This window comes from Humulus lupulus, chromosome 4 (genome assembly GCF_963169125.1).
Source record: "Humulus lupulus chromosome 4, drHumLupu1.1, whole genome shotgun sequence".
Classification (NCBI taxonomy): Eukaryota; Viridiplantae; Streptophyta; class Magnoliopsida; order Rosales; family Cannabaceae; genus Humulus; species Humulus lupulus.
Window position 1 is genome coordinate 164,172,379 of NC_084796.1, and position 6,954 is coordinate 164,179,332.

General features: G+C 35.1%; 1 non-coding gene across 1 annotated transcript; it reads left to right on the plus strand.

Annotated features, from left to right (window-relative positions):
* The first annotated feature begins 2,765 nt into the window (after window positions 1–2,765).
* On the plus strand, window positions 2,766–2,872 carry LOC133833298 (small nucleolar RNA R71). The gene has a single exon (XR_009892689.1). It is a non-coding gene; the product is annotated as a small nucleolar RNA R71 (small nucleolar RNA).
* Window positions 2,873–6,954: the final 4,082 nt, after the last annotated feature.

A 6,954-nucleotide genomic window follows, 5' to 3' on the forward strand; every position in this document is an offset into this window, starting at 1 on the left:
AGTGTAGTTCATATTCAATATACCTTTTTACCTCTCAATTTTTCTTCTTCTATTGACACAAATTTCTAAATATAAACCTCATTGCCAACAATCTCCCAATCACTTTTCATATGATCATGGTATATCAAAGGTAAGGAAAAATAACAAAGTTCTCATAGGCTCAAAATAAGTGTCAAACAAAAAGAATCAAATTAGGCTCAAAATTGGGTAATTAGGGGTTTAATAAATCAATGTTGGCTTGGAAAGCTCAAACGGTTCAAAGAATTGCCTAAATCATCTTCCTAAGCATGCATCATCTAGGATTTCATCTCAAAAAGCAAGCAAAGAAGTTCTAGAATAACAACATTTTCAATCTTATTTTTATTTTTTAAAAATTCAGCAAGCATAAATAATAATCAATCAAACAAAATTTATCAAAAATCATGATTAAGCTCTCAATTATTTAAGTAGACAAAGTAAAAATTGGAAAGAAATATTCAACCAAGCACATGGATTTTTATAGCTTCAATCCCATTCAATTTATATAGCATATCATTCAATCATATTATCATCGGTTAATCATTGTCAACTGGATTCAACTAACACTCTAGACAACCTAGAAAAAACATGACAAACACAACACAACACAACACAACACAACTAACAAAATAACATAATATATACAAAACAATAAATCCCTTAACTCCCCTAAACTTAACCTAAAAATTGTCCCCAATGTTTAAATGAAATCTTAGGAAAAGATACTTACCTGAGACCTGAGACTGCTTAAAATGATACGGATTGAGATGGTGAATCGAAAATGGGGAAATAAAAACTTTGGGTTATCCCATAGTTCATTCTGTCGGAGACCGAAGAAGCGCTACAACTCAAATTAGTCTCATATTTAATAGAAATTAAAATTAAAATTAAAATAAATACTCAAAATACTAAAATTAAAGTGTTCATAATCCAAAACTTAAATAAATCTAATACAAAGAATGCAAATAAAAGATTGGAATGCCTCCAAATGTGCTGTTGTTGACGTCATTTAGTTGGACGCTTGTTTTCTTTCATATTTCAACTTGGATCAAGGCCACCCCTCACATCCTTGAGAGCCATTGTGTCATGAGTTGGCCCTTGTTTCTTGTTATTATAGATTGGTGGAAATTTACCCCGCTCATGTAACATTCGAATCCTTTCACTAAGGAACTTTTTAAAACGTTGATGCACTTTTCGCATTCCAGTTTTAACCGTGGATCTTTGCTTAAAGACTTCTAACTTGTTCTCTCCTCTTTTTACCACTTCAACTCTACAACAAGTTGGAATTTCTGTTGCTGGAAAAACATTAAATTTTACCTCCTCTTTTTGCACTCACAGCTTTAACTTACCCTTTTCTACATCGATTAAAACCCTACCAGTAGCCAAGAATGGCCTTTTCCAAAAATTATTGGAATATTTTCATCTTCCTCCATATCGACCTTCACCAATAGATCCTCAATCACTCCACGAGGATGTTTGACTAAGTGATCTACCATTTGCAAAGACTCGGTAGTAGGGCGAGCTTCTCCCAAATTCAACTTCCGAAAGATTGATAGAGGCATTAGATTCACATTGACCCCTAAATCACATAAAGCCTTTGTTTCTACTAAACCCCCTATAGAACATGGAATATTGAAACTACCAGGATCTTTAAGCTTGGGAGGTAGTTTCTTTTGAATTATTGCACTGCACCCCTCAGTAAGTGCCACTGTCTCATAATCATCTAGTTTCCTTTTCTTTGACAAAATTTCTTTCATAAACTTCACATAACTTGGCATTTGATCAAGTGTCTGAACAAATAGGATATTGATGTGTAGCTTTCGAAAGATATCCAAAAATTTAGAAAATTTCTTGTCAAGCCTATTCTTTTGAAGCCTTTGAGGATATGGGATCTTTATATGATGATCTATGCTTATTTCTGGCTATTTCTCTAAGTTTAAAGTAATATTTGACCCACTTAACTCCTCCTCCTTATCAACTACTTTTGGCTCTTTTAACTCTTTGCCACTCCTCAAAGATATTGCAGTTCATTACTCTTTTGGTTTTACCTCAGTAGTGCTTGGTAAGTTCCCTTGAGCACAGTTTTTCATCAAAGTAGCCAACTGCCCCATTTGAGTCTCCAAACTCCTAATAGATGCCTTAGTTTCTGTCAAGAACTGGTTCAGTACACTGGATTGTGCATCAAGTTGTTTCATATGTGTTGGCTGATATGGTTATAGCTGTGGAGGTGGGTATTGTTGCTGACTTTGAGGAAAAGGCTGTTGTGTGGCTTGATTATTTGTCCATGAGAAATTAGGGTGATTCCTCCACCCTTGGTTATATGACATCGAAAAGGGGTTGTTGGTTGGTCTTTGAAAATGTCCTATACCTTGGACTTGTTCCATAGGTATATTATTCATCTCCATGGAAGGACACTAATATAATGGATGAGCACTCCCACATGCCCCACATAAACTCTGTACTTCCATGATTTTAGTTGACAGGTTGCTCTGTTGTAACTGCTTCGTTAAAGCTGCCACTTGCGATGTAAGCATGGAAATAGCATCCAATTCAATCATACAATCCACCTTCTTTGTTTGTACCCTTTCAGTTTCCCACTGGTAGTTATTCATTGCCATGTCCTCTAGCAATTCATATGCCTCATTAGCACTCTTTCTCATGAACGCACCTCTTGCTGCCGCATATATTATGGTACGAGTAGTACCATTCAACCATTATAAAAATTATGTACTAGCATCCATTTCTCTATACCATGATGTGAGCACTTCCTTAATAACTCTTTAAATCTTTCCCAAGCGTCATACAATGAATCCCCTTTTGTCTGGTAGAAATTATTAATTTCCCCTCTCAACTTTGCAGCTTTTTTTGGAGGAAAAAACTTTGCTAAAAACTTCTGGGCAAACTCCTCCTCCCATGTTGTAATAGAATTAGCTTGCAGTGAAATTAGCCAAATCTTTGCCCGGTCTTGTAGAGAGAATGGGAATAATGTAAGTCTAATCTCATTGTCACTCACTCCATTCATCTTAAATGTGCACATAGTCTCTAAGTGTCCTTGGTCCTCGTTCCACTGGAACCTCTGCAATATTTGGGATATTATTAACATTAGTAGCATAGTTTGCTGCATTTTATTGATTCTCAGCCACGGCAAAATCCAGGCTATCCTTTATCTTTTTGTTTTGTCTACACGTTCTTTCAGTTTCAAGATCTACCGATATGAGTTCCTTTTGTCTACTTCACCGTATATACCAATAATTCCTGAAACACAATACAGTCACAAGCCGAATAAGGACTTAAAGTAAAAACCAAAGTAGAACAAGAAATAATTCATTTTGAAATTGGATATTAGTGCCCCGCAACGGCGCCAAAAACATGATCGGTAAAATATGATGTGCAAGTATACACAATCGATTCAAGTAATAAAATAGAAAGAAAACTACCATTCCCACATAGATTATCAACCAATTACCAATAATTGCTTTTAAATTTTTATTTGACTATCGAAAATAGATTGATTTTTAAACTAAGACTTAAAATTAAAATAAATATTGCAATAATAAAGATTGATTAATTAAAAACCTAGGGTATCAACTTCATCAACTTTTCATTCTATTAATTTTACTTATTAGTTCTAAATCTCTTCTTCCTATTTTAATAACAGGGTAACAAAAATCGATTCCTATTCTTTTTCAAGAAATAAGATCTCAACCTATATGCAGGTTTTCTACATCTATGTGATAAACTTAAACACATAGTAGGCATTAAGCATAAAAACCTAATTTCTACACAAGCCATATAGATACTTTCGTCCAATATATAACTGGTGTCTATATAACGATAGCATATTCAATTCGCCTTTCGAATTTTGAATCAAAATCATAAATAAGGCAAATATTGATCAGATTTTTACTAACATTACGCAAACATTATATAGATTAGAATAAAGAAGAAGAATCAATAGAACATCATAATAACATTAAATAGAAATCCAAGTGACTACATTAAACCCTAGAGAAAGAATTTAGTTCATAACAAACATGACTAAACCAACAAAATAATTATTTAGAAACATAAAATCGAAAAGCTTGAAGAAGAAATAAAAATATGAAATTGCAGAAAAAATTGTCTCAAAATCATAATTACTCTATAAATTCGTCATAAAAAATCTAACCTAATTCTCTTTAAAACTTAAAGTCTTAATTTATACTAAAAAAAAAGAATCCCTCTTTTTTTGAAAGGCGGGCTGCAACTTGGCCTTTCTTAGGTCGCAGCCCTCTTCACCCAGGTCGCTGCCCATGTCTCCATGCGCCTCCTAGATATGCCTCTGTTTCTTCTAGCGTCGCGACTTATAAAGCAAGTCGCGGTCCTAATTCCCTTCAGTAGGTTATGCAACCTCTGACTTTATTAGAGTCGCGGCCCTTAAGCCCATGCCACTGCTCTGATTCTATTTTTTTTTCCTTCAGACTTTGACCTTTTGAAATCCTTCCTTCATCAAAAACTTCTTGTAACTCATCCTTGACACCAATTTGAGTTGAACAACCACCAAAAGTTCCATTTTTCCACCATTTTTTTCTTCTTTCCGCGTTTAGCTCATGATTCAAAATACCAACCTACAACAAAGACAAACACAAGCGTAATCTTGCACAAAACAAACATAAAGACTCAAGATTACCACAAAAACACATCCTAAAATGACATTAAAATGGAGTTATTAGTCATATATAATCTTTATTATATACAACACATTTACTAAGATGTCTATCCACATCAGTAATTCGAATCTAGATTGCTCGCATATCGTATGCTTAACAAACCGTACTAGTAACCATTCATTAAAGATGTCATACTTTAATATGTTACTGACTATTTTATTCATTATATATGATCTTAATTCTCTCGCAATAATGAAAGATCATATTCTCATGAATGAATAAGGGATTTTCTTGATATTAACATACAATTAATTCAAACAATAATTATAACATTCAATTATAATAAAATCGTCATTTTATTTAAATTCAATAAAATGTATTTACATGCTTTTAGGGCATTAATCCTAACAATTATCACGATAATTATGAACATATTATGTAAATTTAATTTTCCATATATATGTTTGATTTATGCTTATTGATATATATATATATATTTATATGAATACAAGTGTATACGAGTTTTACATACATATATGCACATATTTTATATAATTTATGTTTAAGTTACCTTCACTTAAAATTTTATATATTACATGTAGAATGAACATTTTATATAGTAATATATATATTTATATATATACATATGGAAAATTTGATAGTCTTGTGATGACAAGTGGCTCCAAAATTAATGATTGTGACAAATGTGTTTATATAAAAAAATGATGGATTTTTTATTCTTTGTTTGTATGTAGATGATATACTCATTTTCGGAAGCAACCAACGAATGGTAAAATCTACCAAAGATATGTTGAACTCAAAGTTTGACATGAAGGACATGGGACTGGCAGATGTAATTTTAAGAATAAAAATTACAAGGACGTCAGTTGGACTTAGTTTGAGTCAGTCACACTATGTGGACAAGATTCTTGACAAATTTTGTAAACATGATTCTGGTGTGTCCACAACACCAATTGACATAAGTCATCATCTGTCCAAGAATAAAGGCGACGGTGTCTCTTAAGCTGAGTATGCTAGAGTGATAGGCAATCTATTGTACTTGATAAGCTATACAAGACAAGATATTGCCTACACTGTAAGTACTTTCAGTCAATTCACGACTAATCCAAGTGTTGAGCACTAAAAGGCAATTATAAGAGTACTTAGGTACTTGCAGAATACTCGCGACTATGCGTTGAACTATACCAGAGATCCAGCTGTTCTTGAAGGATACACTGACGTAAGTTCGATATCTGACATCCAAGACTCAAAAGGTAAAAGTGGATATGTGTTCACTCTAGATGGCGAAACTATTTCATGGAGATCCTTGAAATAAACTGTAATCACTATATCCACAATGGAATCTGAGTTTGTAGCTCTCGATAAATGTAGTGAAGAAGTAGAATGGTTGTTGTTGTCCGTGTTTTCACCAGAGGACATGTGGCATTTGTTAGAGGACTAATTAGGCTCCTCGAGTGCTAGTGAAGTATCATACTATGGTCTGGCCAGATGCAGATGTCTCCAAGTGAGGCCACGTCCCGTGACCTGTCTCCAAGGAGTGGATGTTTCCAAGTGAGGCCACGCCCTGAGGTCTTTACTTGAGGCGCGAATGTCTCCAGGTGAATCCACGTCTCGTGACCCCTCTCCAAGATGCGGATGTCTCCAAGTAAAGTCACGCCCCGAGGATCATTCAGATGGTCCTTGCTCTCTTCATTCACGAATCCCATAGGTCTAGGATTCTTGTTTTTGGACCTAGAGTAGCTGCCAGGTAAGTGAGGCCACACTCCAAATTTTGTCCTCTAGGCGCAGATGTCTCCAGGCGAAGCCATGTCCCGTGACCCATCTCCAAGTAAGGTCACACCCTGAGGACCATTCAGATGGTCCTCGCTCTCTTCATTCTCCAATCCCTCAAGTCTAGGATTCTTGTCCTCGGACCCATGGTAGCTTCCAAGTGTCAGTCCCCTCAACTGTGGCCCACCAGAAGATCATTTGACAACTTTTGGCGACCCTTGATTAGTGGTGTTGAGTTCGTACCCTCGGCAATCGACATTTTCAACAAAACAACATCACATGGGCGAACGTGCGTCGTATCCTGACATGGTCAGATACCTATTCCCTATGAAGTTGGTGGGCAGCTTTCTGCAAATGGGCCCCGTGCAATCTACCTGGGCCCATGGTCTGTGTTAGTGCATCCATATGTAATTAATTAGCAGTTTACTCCCCAAATAATGAGGGAATGGTATTAAATATTGATTAAGGGCATTAATGACCCATGCCTCTATAAATA